The sequence below is a fragment of the Arctopsyche grandis genome, chromosome 5, assembly GCF_051622035.1.
Source record: "Arctopsyche grandis isolate Sample6627 chromosome 5, ASM5162203v2, whole genome shotgun sequence".
NCBI lineage: Eukaryota > Metazoa > Arthropoda > Insecta > Trichoptera > Hydropsychidae > Arctopsyche > Arctopsyche grandis.
Window position 1 is genome coordinate 16,682,576 of NC_135359.1, and position 16,384 is coordinate 16,698,959.

General features: G+C 37.4%; 1 protein-coding gene across 3 annotated transcripts in view; it reads left to right on the top strand.

Moving 5' to 3' along the window:
• The window catches only part of LOC143912252 (uncharacterized), a 210,007-nt gene that overhangs the window by 38,095 nt on the left and 155,528 nt on the right, over window positions 1–16,384 (top strand). For all 3 annotated transcript variants that reach the window (XR_013260620.1, XM_077431526.1, XM_077431527.1), the window contains exon 2: window positions 14,186–14,238. The gene's annotated coding sequence lies outside the window, so the exon portion shown is untranslated. The remainder of the gene's footprint in view (window positions 1–14,185; window positions 14,239–16,384) is intronic.

The window sequence follows — 16,384 nt, forward strand, 5'->3', positions numbered from 1 at the left end:
TTGAAAGTAGCGGGAGTCCAATTTTCAGTTCCAAAAACACTTTCTGTTTGAATTAATTCACAAATTATTATCACTTATATTAATTTCGTATATTCAGAATCTCGGAAAAGCAGAATAAACGTATTACATGCCACCACTATTTTTAAATATTGTTAAACGTAATGCATTATATTTAATATTTAACGAAATATTTTTCAAAATAAATAAAAGTTTGCCACTTCAAATATAACTGCTCAAAATCGATTTATAACTAACTTTGAACAAAGAGAAGCCTCATTATTACGTTCGGCAACCTATTTTTTCACTTTAAAATTATTCTAATATTTAAATTTATATATAATATTTAAAAACTAAAACCGTCCTATCCACACAAAAATTCTTTGAAGCAAGGAGCACGCAAAACTTTATATACTTTGTTTTTACAGTAGAAGCACTAGAACGAATCAACATTATTTTGTAACTAAGAAAGTAGGTAATTATTTGATAATTAAAAATTTTATTGCATAAATTGCTTAATTAAATCAATACCGGTATTATCGGTAGCGAGAATTTTTCGGTACTATCGATAGTGACATATGTTGGTATTTTTGAAACCATATCTAGACTTGTATTTTCTTTAGAAATCTTTCATTTATTTTTTTAAATTTAATTAAAACAAAATGCGCATGCGCTGGCATATAATATTATTATGTTCTATTTTATTTATTCTTTTGTTTTTGTAATTTTCTTCAACGTCGCCATATTGGGCAGTTCGTTGTTTGAGTTCGCGTTCGCGTTTACGTCTTACGTGAAATAAGAAGAGGCAAAGAGGCTTCAATAATAATTAGCTAAGGGTGAGTGATATTTTCACTTCGTGGATTTCGAAAATTCACCTTTTATTAAGTTCTTAAAAGTATGCACACACACCACTAGTTTAATAATTATCGTTAAAATAATCTGTGAGCAATAGTAGTATATGTATGTACATACATAAAGTTTCAAAAGCATACTTTGTCGATAGGTCAATAATTCGTGTTATGCTAGAATCAAGCCATAAAAGTATAAGTGCTAAACATCTAAAATTTATATTTAGTTAGAGTTCAATGGCACTTAATTAAAATCTCTTTAGCTCGTATAACGTGAAAGAGACTGCAATAAAGTGATTATGGAATGTGCAATGAGCGACTGCATTATGCAGCTGCGATCAGACGTGATGATATTAACCTACAGGACAAGGTGGTTGACCGCGACGATACTCGACACCCAATACAAGGCTAAATTTTAATTAATAGTCTTACACTTCTATTATTAGAAAGAGATGATACATTATAGGTGTATGGTGGTTTGTGGTGGTGAATAACGGTAAGGGGGGGGGGTTAGTTTTCACTGTAATGAGGAATTTCCACGAAATTTATCACACGAACAATGTTTGACCGGGAATGTGGCGGGAATAGTTGGCGCTCCGGTACACCCTCAACCCCCCCCCCCCCCCCCAATATTCGAACTTGGCGTTATCTAACGAGACTTTTCGCATAACCCGAAGGTAAGACGTGGAAAAACTGCGAAAATTCCCATTCGCCGAGCGCGTATACGTGTCCGCGAACTTGATGGATTACATGTAGAACGGAAGTTAAAGGAAGGGGTGGGAAAATTTTTCGCAAAGCTTCGAAATTAAACGTGGACGTGGCCAAATTTAGTCTCGATAACTGGCATATTATTCAGATTATTAATTTTGGTAAATTGATGTAAAGTTCAACCCAACAACTTTAGAAGCGTGTCGAATGTTGAAGTTTGATTGTTTTAGAATCTGAAAATATTGCTTGATACATATTTTGTTTTTGATAAGTAATTAAACTTACTTTTGTTGAACATCACATGTGGAATTTTTATTTATAGGCGTTCCATCGCAGACAAAACATTTATTAATTAACTCTTCGAGTATTTATGGAATTTTCACTAAGAATATTCTGATTTGTGTCCATCAAACATCTTTTTTTTTTGTTAAAATTAACACATTTACACAGAACTTCTTGAGTACAAAAAATGGCAAGGGACTCGCCTCACGAAACGATTCCCTCAGAGCGAATCTGTGCGAAGCGCTCAGGAACAAAAAACGAGGCCTTGGAATATGGCATTCTCGATCGATTGTGCATGTGTACGACAAATCATTTAGAAGATTAAGCTTTGAAGACAATCAAAATGTTATTAAGAAAGGTAGGCTACTTAGAATATTTATGTTAGCGCAAAAATGAAAACTTATACTCACCACTTCACGACAAAGTATTATGTATAATTTAAAAATTAAAGAAAAAATTATATATAAATATATATATATATATATATATATATATATATATATATATATATATATATATATATATATATATATATATATATATATATATATTTGCTGTCCCATACCTAGTCGCCTACTTTAAAAGTCACGACACGCCACTGGTATGTATGTACTTCTGTATAATCAAAAATTTCTTTGACCATGACCATTGTATTTATGCTATTTAATATTAAAAACTTGGCCAATTTCTTTTGTGAAAGTTTACGTATTTTATATGAATGCCGTCTAATTAATCTTCTGGAATTATGATGTGCTTTTATCCGGTACTTCACTATTTCTTTCCTTGGCGTTCGTTTGAAATATGGCTTTTTAGAGCGTCGCTAATGGCCGCCGTTTAGTCTTAGTCCTGTTGGATTACAAACACTTGATCCAGTTTCGCCTCGTACAACTGCTACACAAGTTCATATCCCCGGGCTGCTTTACAATATTAGACCTCTCCAGTGAACAGGGGTGGGCTATGGAGGGTAAGATTGTGAGGCGCGTGGGTGGCTGTAGAAAGCTCAAAAGCCCACCCTTTGTGCGCTGGCCTAGCGGCCCTATTGTTTTCCTCAATCATATTCCTTTTTGCATCGTCCCGGAAAGTGAATAATGCGCTACTTTATTTCCCTTTTTCCTCCCCTCAGCCTCCTTTCCACGTGGGACCCAAACTTCCCATTTGTAATTCGCCTTTTTTGGGGTATGCTCTCCTGTCGTGATGAAGACGTCACGCGCCACCATCAATTTTGATCTCAATCTCAACGAATCTAATTTTAGGACCAATAAATAAAGCAAAGTAGTCTATTTGAATATAAATAATGATGCTATTTTAAATGTCATTTAGCCATATCCAGTTGGTTAGACTCGGCTATTTAAAATATACCTTCTAAAAGGCAGTGTAATATATTAAACATTGCAATTTATCCACTGCTGGAAGAAGTGGATTTTGATTTTTAAAAATATATCTTGATTTTCAAATATGGGAAGAGATTTCAAGTACGAATGTTTGTGTCATGTAATCGATGAGCTCATATTTTAACTGTTGGCACGACAACGCTCATACATCATTCAAGCCCCGATTGCCTTCGGATACGATGTTTGTGACTTGCATCGTTCCATCAATTACCCGCCAGCTGGAAAAAGGTCTTTTTAGACTTATCAATCTCGAAAGAATCGAGGCACAGATTCTGGAGTCCGTACCGGAAGAAAGAGAACGTAAACAGTACTATGTATATATGTATGTATGTATGTTCTTATGAGCTGGCGTACTATACGCTTGATTTATCGTCATTTGAAAAGCGCCAGAATCATAAATCTCCTCATATACATACTTCCAGTTTCAAACAAATCATATTTCACGACAGGTGAGAGACCTTTTCACAGTTTCGGTCCTCGGCGACAAAAGCGTATCCTGTTGCTAGCTTCGCCGCTGCTGCTGCATGCACCACATCCATTGTTCCCCGCTGAGCACTCAACCCAGTGCATTCACTTCGAACCGGTAATAAAAATCTCGGTGTTGGGTTGCAAAATCCTGCAGGTAACATCCAGATTGCGACTGGTGATAAGTGCGATGGCTTTCGCTATAGAAAAAATTGAATGGCTCATAAAGACGATTGTTCCGAGAGTTTTACTTGGATTCGGTTGACCAATCTCACCGCATTATTTAACGGGGCTGAAGAGTGTGGCAACGTAAAGATGTGTAGGGCAAGTGCTTATGATTAAAACATAAAGGATTCATTAGTAGATTCGTGCACGGGAGGGTGCACATCCGTGGTGGGCTATGGGGCTGTGAACCCCCTAACGACATGTCGGTTTCACCGCCAGACCGACTATGCAGATTAGGGTTGGATTTGGAGCAGCGGTGCACCTTGACAAATTGCAACTGTTTCGGACAGAGGTCTGCAGGGTGAATGTACCGAATTTAATTTGTTGTAGCACAACCGACGCACTTCACATACCCTGAACATAAATGTAATTAGATCTATGCGTATATGCATGTTCACATATATACATATGTACATATATAAAGGGGAGTTAAATCTTGTTTACCACTTGTGCGCGAAAACATATAGTTGAAGCGGAGGGTAAAAGAAAGGTGGATCGTAAAAAGTTTTTCATGCCGATGGTGACATTTTGATTTTTTTTTATTGCAAACGATGATAACTTTGCGATTTATGCACGGATTCGAACTTTACGACATCCGAATGAAAGCAGCTCCGTCGCCGATTCGGAGCAGTAAAAATGTGCAAACAATTCTATACCCGAGGTGAAGATTTAGTACACGTAGTATAGAGGAAGATATCTGGATTATTAAAAAAAATATGGTATGAAATAAAACTTCTGAACTCCCTCCATTCTGATACTGCTCCGAGATTGATATGGAGCATTCACTCCAAACTACTTAAGCATTTTTAGCTATCTCTTCCTCTTGATCACTGCACCGTAATCTTTTACATACGGTTTTGCCAAATAAAACATTATTATTTTTTGTAGAGGAACAATCCGTATTAAAGTTGAATAGTTTTCCAGCCTCCTTTAGAGAATTTAATACTATTTATTATATACATATACCATGCTATTTACATATTTTTTTAAAAAATCATCTCAAATAAGCAGATGCAGTCGACGAATTCTTGCAAAAAAAACTTTTTAATCGTTTTAATCAACAATAGAACTTTTGAACTACTCGAAATTATTGGGCAATTATCAATTATTAATTATTGAGAAATCATTTTTGCGTAGTTCATAGGCTTCAAATCTCATTTATGTACATACCAGTGGCTTGCCATTATTGGACTAGAGGGGAAGCTGTCTACTAAAATCTTTTACCTAAAATTTTAAAATATCAACAATTCCATTGCAGTAAATTTAAATCGTTGTCCATATTGTTGTTGTTAACTCGGATTAGCAAATTTCAAAAGCCGGAATCGGCCCTTTCTAAGGTAAGGTAATGGTAGTGGTAGTGATAATGAATCGTTATGGTATGGTCCTACGCGTTGTTCGCTTGCACGGACTCGCTGACTCAATTCTGTTCCGTATAAACAATAATATAACATATATTACTCCGTTGATTTAATCGTCTCTTTATTGGTGGAAATTTTATTGAGAATATTATGATTCGTGACTATAAACATCATTCTGAACTTTTTTTACACAACACATTTACACAGAACTTTCGCGAAACGATTCCTTCAAAACAAACCAATGCGGAGCAGGAACAAATAAAGAGGCCTTGGAATGTTGCATTCTCAATCGATTGTTTGATAAACCATTCAGAAGATTTAGTTTTGAATACAAACAAGATGTTATTAACAAATGTAGACTACTACATACATACTTTCTCGTATTTAATGCATTACATAAGTCTATTGTTTCACGATCCAGGTGCAGATGCCCTGTAAAAATAACAACACAAACTATATGATCTTTTTGGTACGAATATCGAAAAAGTCATGTACACCCTCGTCTACTGCCATTGAATGTATATACATACATATAATATATGCCCTTATTTCGTGATTTGATTCAAAAATATGACATGATATCCGATTACAATCACATAATTGCGGCGTCCGTCGGTTCCGATGAAACGTTAATCGTTTCGAAATGAAATTATAGGCGTGTCGAAAACAGAAACCACTGCTTCGTAATAATAAAATAACCGAAGGGCGTGTGCATAATAATTACGCTTTAGGTCACGATCGTATCGGAGCGTAATTGCAGGCGAGTGTGTGCACCTGCAAGCTGCAACTGCACCGGCTCGTGCAACTCTTTCCGAACAGTCCGAAAAGGTCCAAACAGACGTAAAACGCACACCAAACCAATTCAAAATATGCACACATGAAATCTTTCCATTAAAGCTGCTCGAATGCTCGTAAATAAAGTTCACCCGTAGAAAAATTTGTGTGACACAAGTTCAATTTGAGTAATTCTCAAAGTTTTAAAGACGTGATAGTATCCTTCGAAGTAAGTTCGCGCTTTGTACCATATTATATTATCCTCGTGTGCACTTCTATTGCACTTTTTGCTTTGTATCGTATTCACGTGTTTCGCCCGAGGCGCTAAATACTTTGTGATCCTTTGTGTTGCATCACAGCGTAATTGCATGCGAGTGATTGATGACTTCACTCCACCGACCTTGCATCATAAAAATACGCAATATGAATATTTAATTCGTCGTCTTTGTTTCTACGTACAGTTGAGGTGATTTTTCTGCGCATTCCCCCCCCCCCCCCCCCCCCTCGAACGTTGTTGTGATGGTGAAAGGGGAAAACTCGTACTCCGTGGAGAGAAATTTACAGCAAGGGGAAGAGCTTTTGGAAAAACGGTAAAGTTTACAATCTTTGTCCTACTTTTATGCGAGTTTTGAAAGGCCTTATATTGTACGTATCCCCGATGTGGCGCTCTCTCAACAAAGATAAATACAATTTTTCAATTTTCATGAGTGCCACAGACCTTATATTCCATGCAACTGTTGAGTAATATGAGTCGGATATTTTTTAACAAATAAAAATTTACATATATATAATACATGTGTATGTATACGTAAAGTCCTGGATTATTAACAAGACTTAATTAATTACATGACATGGTTTTAGTTTTCCATTGAGCGCCCTACAGACTAGCTGTGGGTAGTCGTTTGATGTTTGCCTTGGGAACTTATTGCCACCTTAATAACATCGCTCCCCAACCCTATCGAGGGCGCCCTTCACTGATGGCACACCCCCAGACGCGAAATGGTTATTAAAATCAATCGCTGAACTTTCGATGCGATATTTAAATGTCGCCCAGACGAAGCGTTGTAACTCCTAGACGGTTGACCTATCGTTCGCCAAAGATTGAGCAGAGACAGACACGTCTAGCCGTGACCCATTTCCGGCCGGCGGGGGTTGAGATTGGACTAGATTTATACGAGAATATTTCAGGAAAGTAATCCTGGTAGCGAAAACTTTTCTCGCAAGTGTAAACAAGCATTCTCCGCGGGGATGATTGGTGAGCAGCTAAACTGTGGCGTCGCTCGCGCTCCTCTATTTATTTTGCTCGCAAGTTTTTGCTCGAATTTGTCTTGTTCCATTCGGATACAACGTATTTCGAGAGTTTTTGAACCACCACCTTATCCCCTCTTCCTCCTACTACTCCTCTGTCTCATCTCTCTTCCTTTAGCGTCGGTTCGTCACGGTTTTGTGCAGGCGCAACGTTTGTGTTCCCATGGAACGGGCGAACGAACAGTTACGCTCGACGAAGCGCTCGCCAAGGCTTTTCGTCCAACTTTGAATGCGACTTTTCATATTTCCAGTATGAAATTTGTGTACACATACATATTTATCAGAAAACGTAGTTGCAAAACATTGCATTTTGATCATAATATTTTGATCACCTTAGATTTCTATGTAAATTCATGGCATACCGAGCTAACATATTGGATTGCAACCTTTTCCTGCATATTACTACATGAAATCGACAAATATTTTGGCTGTTTTGGACATAACATACATACATATGTGCGTATATATAAGTGGCCTGCCATTAAAATCTCTCTGTTTTTGTCGCACTGCCTTACTTGCGTGTGTTCGAGCAGGATTAGGTGACATCATACCGAGTAATTAAGGCTGTGAGACAAAAACGGTAGATTTTCACGGAACGCCACTGGTATATATCATCATAATTAACAGCCATTCGTCATCCACTGCTGGATGAAGGCTTATCCAATACGCTTCCACTCGTCTCTGTTTTAAACAAATCTCATCCATCTCACCCCGCACATATTTATAATTTAATCCACCTATCTCCTTTGTAGCCTTCCTTGCACCTTTTTAAATTCTCTCGGGTATCATCCCAGCATTTCTTTTGTCCATCTTTCACCCGTTCTTCTAGCTACGTGACCCACCCATTAACCATTTCAACCTCTTCACTTGCTCCATTATGTCAACTACCTTTGTTATACTTTTCACTCACGTATTCCGTTTCCTGTCTCATACATATGTATGTACATACAGTTAATTAAAAAAATATATGTCAAAAACTGAAAGCCGGACATAAAATGTTACGAATCGCCATATAATAAGTAGATAATAAAACCATATAATAAGTAGGAAATAAAACGTTATCAAACTACACGCAGTCAAGTGATTCGTTATATGTGTTTACTTGACTATCTTTCTTGTACGCAACGGTCATAAATGTGTAGTCACTATGGTCCAATAATCCTCTACGTTGTTTATTTTATTTATATACGAATTTGGCGCGAGCTCCTTACGTCGCGATTTAACCCTTTAAGCGCAGAGACACGTGCGGTGAAAGATCGCCGAAAACTGTTCGCAAATTGGCAAACATGTCTCGAGCGCACATGGCCGCTGCCCACTTAATCAATTCATGTCGATTTGTGCTCCGGCAATTCCGTTCCGGACCGTAAATCCGACTCCGCTTCGTCCGGTCGGTTCTTGGGGATTCGAAGGCGGGGAACGGGTTAAAGGGTGCCGGGGGGAGGGCTTGTCCGCCCCATTTCCGCAAAGGCGGAAGCCGTCGCATGGATCACTGCCAAAATGCCCCTTAAATTTTACCCTTTTAAAGCGCGATATATTCGATACGGCGGGCCTCTCACATATTGAGCACCGCTGGCCTTCTCGTTAGGGGATTCGATGTATCTATTTTCTTTCACTTTCTCTGGGAATGAACGTAAGTTTCGTTAATTTCATTTGGACCCCCCCCCCTTTCTATGCCCCTATGATACTTTCTATGCACCATGAATTGTTCAGTTTTACCTTACTAACTGTGTATAATAATGTAAATTAGAACATGTTCTTACGCCGTATTTCACGTCGGTTTGTATATTATATCAATACGTTTTGAAATATAACCGGCTAGATACGAAACTAAACAGGCTTTCTATCGCATTTACGGCACGCCAAGGGTTAATTAGCACGGTCATAAATGTGCGCCGATTAATTTACAGCATACTATGTTCTTTTAATTTAATATTGCGAAACTCATTTAATTGTATCTTAATATACATATGTATAGGTATATGTACATACTTATAGCTCAAATTAAACTCACGCTGGAACCGTTAAATGTCAACTGGTGCTAACTTTGCATCGTGTCGCGTCATACGAACTAAACTAGTTTGCCCTTTACCGAAGCCCTTAGCCATTAGCGTCAAAAGTTGATGTAACTATCTGTTTTCGTGATTGTATTACATATACATACATACATATCATACTATTATTTGTCAGTCGGAGTCGTTGGTGTGAAATATTTAGCAATTCTTGCGAGTAAATTTAGTCAGTTTGCCGGTGAGCACTCTTTACGTATCTCGCTTCTTAACGTTTATTTGAAAATAACGTGGAAAAAAAAACGAGTAATTTTTCAGACCACTCACTGCGCCAGGTTAATGTGCATAAAATTTCAATTTCATTCGGGAAAATTTGTAGCTTTTACCCCAAGGCCGAGTATCGCATGTAACGATTGACCATAAAACATTCAGCGCAAAGAAGACGTACCTGTACCATTTTTGTTTTTTTTTTCGCGAATGAATAATTCACTATACTTTTAGAAAAGCTGTAAAAGTAATGGATGCCTTCTACGTTTAATATTTATATGTTGTGCTAACATGGGATTACCGTGTTCTCTAAAGACCGGCGTAGGTAGGTAGGTACCTTTGTTGAATTGGATCATGCTATGCAATTGGTTGTGTCGTTACTTTTTCGACGTTCGTCGAACAAAATGTGCTGAAACTACCTAAATGGGTAACCAATTAACTACCTTTCATATCTCGACAAACCGGTCGACCATTTTCTGAAGACATCAGTAATTGGCGGGTAGAAGTTGAGAAATCCTGTAGGAACTTCTTTCAGCTTGTATGTACATACATACATATGTGTACTTGTGCGTTCGGATAGTTGCTGAATTCACAACTCTCCGAATGTATACAGATAATAATGTACGTATGTATGTATATACGTTCTTCCGTACTAAACCATAGGGATGATTACTTACACCTGAACAAACCGCAATTTTCACATCAGCTTAATTTACCTCCATCGATTGTGTGTACCGGGGTTCGGAAATTCGCAATCCCTTCGTTTTCATCCATCACAGGCAGCAGGTACATTTCCTTTTACCAATCTATTAGTTCAAAATTGGCCTAATTACATAATGAATATTTACCATAGAAGCATTTCTCGCAAAATTCATATGTGGCTATACACTATCCACTGTAGCCTATGATTGTTGACTATTATCAAATTTATATTTTTAATGTTTATTTATCTATTTCACTCAGTCGCATGCTATTATTTTTACAAGCCTCATCATTTTACAAGCTTTTTATTAGCTTCACTCTGTTAGTTCTGTGACATTCTTGCCCGTCAGAATTTGTGTTTTCATTTTGAACGCTTTGGTGTCTTACCGACATACGGGGCTAGCTAACATTAAAGTAAGCTAATGACATGAAGTTAGTGTATTCTAATCATTTACGAACTCATTAAAATTTACATCGAAATCTTTACTTGTGTCGAATCGGAGCGAAAACAGCTAGCTATCAAAAACGCGACTTTCTACAGCCCTTAACAACTGACGAGCAGTGCTAAAAGTTACTTTTTTCACTATCATTTACTTTCATCTCATCTAAACTTAATATTACAATTCATAAAAAAATTAAGTTGATAAAATTTAAATTTAAACTTTTTCATCTAGAGGCTTGAGTATAGACCGGATGTGAAATGAACCACTTTAGCTTTGTGAATCAATTGTTTTGGAAAGTTCGACAACTAGCACTTAGTATCTTACGTTTCAACGCACATTCTGTACCTATCTCCCAAATCTAAAAAAAAAATGATTAAAATTTGAATCCTTATTTTCCTACGTTAACAATTCAAAATAAATTTTGTCCTATAAATATAACATGAAAATTGTAGTTAGACATATTATGTTTATACATTTTGCCTCGAATATCAGGAACGTGTTGAATGGGTACTACACACTACACATTAACGTCATTGTTTCACATTGCTTCGTTAACATTCATCACGTTGCACATTATACGAGCATTTTGATTAATTTGCTTTGGATTATGTTTCATCCGGCGAGCGTAACTTTTGATTATGATGTTGATTAAAAATTACGCCGGAAAATTAAAGCTCAACGATTCCGCGTTAGTGGAGTTTATTTAAGGATAATAAATACGGACACGCGCATAAGGCGAAAATAGTAACGGCGCGTGAACATTAAGCCCTCCGGCTCGGTTATCCGTACTTTCGGATCATCCCCGCTTCATTTCACCCTGGATAATGGGGGTCCCTTCTTAAATGAACCAGGGTGGAGGGGCGGTGGGAGGTGTTCGGGTGGGGTTTCACCCGTCCCGAGCGAAACGCTATCATCTATTAGGGCCGAAATTAATTAATCAAGTTTAATTTTACGGACCGGGAGCAAACGACGTACACGGCGTCGGATTATGCGAGTAACCGTGGTGGGGTCAGGGGTTGAACCGCGCGATACCGTGGGGGGTCCATCAGACCTCCGCCTTCCTCCCACATTACGTCTAGTCGTTACGAGTGGCTCAATAGCGCGGATCGCGGGACCGAAACGCTCTATGAAACCGCGGGTTGTCCCGATATCATCCCAGATGACCAGAAACTTTGGGGGTGGGTGGGTCGGACAGACCCTGTTTTATTGCCGCTGGAGTTAATAAGTGCCCAGTTATCAAGCTCCCCAATTACGGACCAACCCGCCCCCGGCATGAGATCATGCGCGTCCCTAATAGCGCAGCTCGAGAATGTACGACCTACAAAATTTCAACCCAGCTCGCTCTCTCTGTCTGATAAATGGCAACCCTGGTTGGTCTCTGTGTGTTGTCCCTCGCAATTTCGACGTAACCAATTCGCTCAGTGTCTCATTTAGAGACGAGGAATTTAAATTGATTTTTTTATATTGAGTAGGCATGGTCATCAATGCTGCTTTAATAATTTTTCAATTTTAAATGACCGATGTGTTGAGATCCTTTCCAAAGCTATGACTGAATAAACAAACGGGTTATATTTATAAATAACAGAAGTTAAATTTCTCAAGTCAATTCTTCTTCTTATTACTGCAAACGAAAATTTCAAAGTTTATGTTATTTTTTATTTATTTTATTACATATGTAGGTACATACATATCTATCATAGATGCCATGACAGGAATTACACATATGGTTAGATTATTTTTTGTACATACATAAGTACTAAAAATTTTGAACATTACAGTACAATTATGTATACATATATGTACATAGAATACAATAGAGACGTCAATGAACAAACTTTGATATATGTACAGCAAATTTGCGAGAAATAATTTTTTACAGAGTATGTAGGTAGCATATTTATAAGAATCAACAAATTCGAGATGCTAGAGACTCAAATTTGCGAGAAACTGGGGTGGAAGATACCGATTTATTGGATCCGTCACAACAATTAAGTTTGATAAATTGGAAAATTCAATCAAGAGACGGTCGATCTGTGTTATAATTACCACCAAAATCTCGCCAGCAGTGTATTTTGCCGGGACTTGAACCCACGACCTCTCTGCTGGTAAACAAATAGCTCTTCCAGTGATCTACACTATGTAAGACTTGTTTGTTAATGTTTAAATATTAATTTTATCATTTTTCCCTTTTAAGCATCAAATAATATCGTTTATTGCGCTAATTTACTAGACTTCATACATTTTTTTAAAATAAAAAGCTCTTAAATTTAATACATTATTGTGTAATGGCTTTAAGTCGACAGGCCAACTAATTAAGTGTCGCTCTTGCTCTGTTCAATAACATATAAAAAAAAGTATTATTACTATACGATTTATAGCTCTGTCGCATCTATCTACCATTTTATTTGTGTTACGACTTTGTATGCAGTCTTCATAATAATATAATGCAACCGAAGCGTGTATTTGGATTTTTCTCCTATTTATCATTTTACTTACATGTACATAATTACCCCGTGTTAAAATATAAATTACAAGAAATGCTACCGTTAAGTAAAAATTTTTCGTACTCAAAAGATCAGTTTTAAATATAATTTCTTATATGCATTTATGTATCATATATGTAACTGTAGAGTTATGTTTACAAATAAATATTACAAAACGATTTTGTATAAGCTTAAAAGGTTTGGTACTTCAAAGATCAAAGGATTTGAACTATAGTACCATACTTTGAATCTGGAAAGAGGACCGCAAAATCCAGTGCATTTCAGCATGCAGACTATGCAAGAAATTTTCCGTGTGGCTGTGCGACCAAATGCAAGCCCACACCGGAATGTCGAACGACCGAACGTCCGGTTTATGAATACCAAAGACCCGGAACTCGCCACTTCAAACTTATATGAGACAGTCGAATAAATTTTTACGGAAAAAATACACTTGTTTCATATAGATACATATATACATATGTATTATTATAATTCTACTTAGAAGAGAGGTAATTACGTGGACGGTGAAGAGTGAGGGAAAGACATACACGAATGTGACCTCGCTAAGGAAGAAGTTTCGCATTTTTACGACGTATCTCGTCGCCAACTTTTTTCCTCCTTTGTTTTATTAACCTTTTGCGTGCGTGCTCCGAAAGAGGTCAAGTATTCTGCATAACAGTAGGCACTATTTTTGAGGCGGAAACCTCTACCTCAACAATGTCGTTCGTGTACAAATTGAATATCCGAAATCAGTCGTTTGTTATTTCTTATTATACTATTTTCCGATCCCTGATACTGTTGACATGAACGAAATATGTAAATCAATATCGTAATACATATAAATATTTTCTACATGTTCATTTAAAACATTGATTAATATCACTTTTTTATTCTACATTAATCATCATACTTTTTTACTCCGTTTCAGATCGCGTGAATCATGCGAGAGAATCAAGTCGACCAACCGGCATAGTAATCGAGGTGAGTCGTGATTAAAATCTAGTTTGGACATTAACAGTGCAATTTCTTTGTTCTGTTCGCAATTTGAGGGTTGAGAAAAAGAAAAGATACGACCGGAGCTTAATAGTCGTCTTTTTACACACCAACTCCATATAACATATTAATTAGGAAGCGGGTTTCTTATCGTTTTTCCGTATTTTTTTTCTCGTCTAACATCTAAAAGACTACAATCCAATTACGACTTTAAAGATAGAACATAAGCTCTGGGTTATACATCAGAGTATCTAACAAGTCGATTGCGATCAGTTAATAGATCGCAAGAATGTATGTACATATGTATGTATATGTACAATAGCTTTTGGTCGATTTGTATCGTGATATACACACATACATATGTATGTATTATATGTATATATGAACAACACAGTACATATATGAACAGCACCATAAAACACCACTTTATATATCTAAAATGTTAAGAATTCGACATCAATGTTATTCAATTTCAATCAGGGCTCTGGAGTCTGATTATAAATATTTCTTAAAAACGTTCCAAAGAAACTCATATCAAACTCGCTCTAACATTGGTAGGCAACCCTGTTATATTTACATATGTATATGTATTATATGTAGATCCTCATCTAATTATGAATCGTATGTCGCAGCTTTTTGCTGACTTTTGGAAGCTTTCTCAATTCGTGACAAAAACTTTGCTGTAAATTCGCGTTGTAAAACACGGAAGTGGCCCAGTTTTTTGCAGCAATGTATGCGGTCACTCTACAGCTGCGGACGTCTGTAAGGGGCGGTTCAACGATGAATTTATTTCGTTCATATTTTTTCCCTTTATTTCTGCATAAACGACGCACATGTGAACAACCCGGCGACCCAAATCACTTGTCAAATTTATTTAATTAGTGAAATAAAATACATGACTACGTTACAAGAAGAGGTACACGGGGTATGCGGCCAATGGTCAACCACGGGCATTGTTCGGCTGTAACGCGTCCGTCCCATCTTGGGCATAACTTTCAGCATCGCTTTTCGCTGAAAAGACGTAGAGCTAGGGGGTGGGGTTGGGAGGGGGGAGGGGGGGGGGCTCGTCTCTAAAACGTTGTCGTAGAAATCTACAGCGTAGCGGCCATATTTTGGTAGTACGTGTATCCGGCGGTGTGTATATAGGTGGTGCTGGCTGGCACGTGCTCCCTCGTAATAGCGTCACGCCGTAGCCATATCTCTACGAGCGTAGAGGCCCCGGGGGTCCGGGGGCCCTGGGCCCTGGGCCACGTCTACGACCGCCACCCACAGCCGAAGAATGCCGGTTTCCATCCTTTTCAATTCCTCAGTCTGTTCGTTCCACCCACTTCTTGTGCTCTACCCTCCGTAGCCCTTCCCCTCCCCATCCCGCAATAAAACGCGCATACTTCCGGACGATTGTTTTTTTTTTCTCATCCCATCTGTACCTTTTTGTGTCGAACGAACGTGCGAAAAAAGCTCTGCGTACTCGCCGGTATGCTGTTAAAAAAATGTTTCGGAATAATTGATTAGCTTCGGCGTAGACCTCGGCCCGCTCGCCTACGATCCAATTGTTTTATTTCGTTCGTATCAATTTGCCGAAAATTGACCGGGAATTCTGTTTATGCCCAATACATACTGATTGTTTGAAGAAATTAGTGCCTTTTTACGGATGGTTTTCTTTAATTGGATGGTCCTAATCGTCCTTAATAGAGCCACATAAAAATGCGGTCAACAAGTGTACCAAGTATTTATTAAAAACGAAACATACCGCATTACAATATTTTTTAATCGGATTGACTCCAAAAACTTTTCTACATATTTATTTATTTACCCATTATTTATGTATTTATTTGAAGTTTGGAATATTGTGGCATTACAGGAATTCCTAATGCGCCACAATGGTCAAAAATATAACAGAAAAGAAACAAAATAATAACTATAGAAATTAGACATGACAAAAATAAAAATATATACATATGTATACACAACCAAAACTAAATTTTACACAATCATAAAAAACAATAAAGTATTAAATAGTAGCAAATAATAAAAATTTCAATTATAAAAAAGAATGAAGGATTCGAATGTGTTCAATAAATACGAACCAACTGCAAATACGAAATATCCCTGTGAGGCCCAAATGGAAGAGTAT